At 36.0% G+C, this 2,508-nt stretch overlaps 1 protein-coding gene across 1 annotated transcript in view; it reads left to right on the top strand.

Moving 5' to 3' along the window:
- Positions 1–2,508, top strand: part of tmem254 (transmembrane protein 254) — a 6,369-nt gene that overhangs the window by 904 nt on the left and 2,957 nt on the right. The window lies entirely within an intron of this gene.

Here is a 2,508-nt window from a genome sequence, read left to right as displayed (position 1 = left end):
TCCTTGCTCGGGCCCCGGGGCTTCAGCCCCGCCTAGCCCTATGGTTAAAACGGCCCTGTATGCAGTGCTGGGTGGATTACTAAAATTGTAGTCTGTTACGGTTTGTAACGTAATTTATTGGATTACTCATATTAGGGAATGTACTTTTAGATTACTTTTAGATTACTAGAATATATCCCATTCTTTGTTGTCAGCATCATGAAGTGTGTTAAATATTACATTATGCCAGAGATTCATGAATGAGTGAATAAATGAGTTGATGAAAAGCTGGAAGACTTTCCAAATGTATAAAAGCGGTAGAGTTCTAGAAAGGAACATTTAAGAGAGAGAGAGCCATTTTTTTTAGGGCAAATCAAATGATGAATGATTTACTGCCATTGTGTGAATAATATATAATCATGTAATCTATAAAAAAGTAACTGTAATCTTATTCTGAGCATTTTAAAATGTGATCTAATTACAAGTACTTAATTTTTGGGATCTGATTATATAATCCGGATTACATGTTATATTAGTGCTGCACAATTAATCGAATGTCTAATCACGATTACTATTATTACATAATCGTTCAAAGTCCACTTATGTTATTCTGTGTGCTTAAGATACACTTTCTACAGCTTATCTTAAGGGTTTTTCTATTGTTTTAATTTTAGTTGTAGTGTAACATTATAATACCATGCATATTTTTACTTTTATTATTAATTTTTAAAGAAGAAGCCAATGTATAGTTGATATTTGAGGTTTAATAGAAAAGCAGTTAGAGAGTCTTCATCTTATTTTCATCTAAATATATGGCATGCAGTTGCATCAAACTATTTTTTTGGTGTAAATGTAATGTATTTTGAAGTACTAGTTTCATCCGTGCTCTATCAGGTCTGTTTGTGATATTTGCCTTAAACTGATTTCTAGGACACATTTTAACTTTATGAAGGGTGATATTTTCCTAAACTTATTAAATGTACGTGTCATCACTTACGTCAAATTCTTAATTTTATCAATACGTTGAGTTAGAATAATAAGACACTGTATGGTTGTTTCCATTCAAATGAAATCAGTATCAACAAGCTCCATCTTTCCACTAGGGATGTGCGCGACGACTAATTTGACTGACGTTTAAATGCGTTATTTGTTCAGTGAAATTATCAACGTGGTCTGGTGAAAGACAGGACCTGAGGCGATTAACAATAAAACTCCTGCACTTGAAAAAACGCGCTCGGCAGGAACTGAAGTCGCAGGCACGCAGAGATAACGAAAACCAAGCCGATAGATTCAGAAAGCGCCTGGACATCCCACACCACCACCGAAGCGGGTGTTCGTTAGAGGAACAGACGGCGCGGACGGGGTCGCAGCACCGGCGGGGTGTAGTGAATGACGTGATTGACATTAGCTGGCTTTATCCAGCCTCTCAGCCAGTGGTTCTCAGCCCGCGGCCCGTCACGAGTTCAAATGCGGCCCACCGTGCTGAACACAATTAAAAAAATACTTTCAGTTTTACAATTCATTTTAGTTTTTACATTAATTTAAAAATTTACTAAATAAATATAAGCTATAGCCTAATGTTTTTATGTAAAATAATTTTGTTTTTCATATATTATTTTCAGACATGAGCAGTACTCACAGCCTAATTAATGTTACGCATTTAAAGTAACGACCAAGTGGCCAGCGGCAGACAGTGAGCATATGCTTGATCAATTTAGCCTTCTCAAATCATCACGACTTGACTAAAATAAAATCTATAGATATAAAACAGTTCAAGCATATAACAATGTTTAAACGTTAAACCTAGATAAATGTGCGCTGTATCCAATAGTTTGTGCGGAGAGTGGAAGCTGAAGCGCGACAGCAGTTATTGTTCATTCTAAATTAATTTTTTAATGTAGAATATGTGTTACATAAATACATGAAATGTAGAACATACAAAAGTGCTGGTGGCTCGTCTGCCAGTGGGTGCCCCCCCCACGCATAAAGTGAAACTCCGCCTATGATTGTGCTGTTTCTCCTTTTGAGGCGAAGTTCACAAAATTGGGTGTTATTTATGGGGAGTAGAATTATTTATTTATTTCAATGAATGTAATCGATTAGATATCATATATTTAGGCTATAATATTATAAATCAGGTTGGTTTGTAATGCTGACGTAATATGTAAAATTATATGCGTGCGGCCCGTGAGACTTGCACTTGGACCATAGTGCGGCCCGGTGGAAAAAAAGGTTGAGAACCACTGCTCTCAGCTAACGCCTACGTGCCTGAATTTAATATGATTACGCATCGCTCCAGTAGAGTTATTGTAAGACAATTTGACATTACAAGGTTTACACAAAACTTTTCAGTTTCCTTCTAATTAAAAATAATCCCACACCTTCTCGTCTTTCGCGTGGTCATTTTTGAACTCGCCGCAACTGACACGAAGAAAACGCATGTGAGGTCTGAGGTAAAAATGTAGTTTTCGCCCAGATAAACTTTTAAAAATAATGTATTATTTTTCAAACGTTTTATTTTAACTTGTT

The sequence above is a fragment of the Sinocyclocheilus anshuiensis genome, unplaced genomic scaffold, assembly GCF_001515605.1.
Source record: "Sinocyclocheilus anshuiensis isolate Anshui unplaced genomic scaffold, SAMN03320099.WGS_v1.1 scaffold2700, whole genome shotgun sequence".
NCBI classification, from domain to species: Eukaryota; Metazoa; Chordata; class Actinopteri; order Cypriniformes; family Cyprinidae; genus Sinocyclocheilus; species Sinocyclocheilus anshuiensis.
This window is presented reverse-complemented; position numbering and strand designations above follow the sequence as displayed.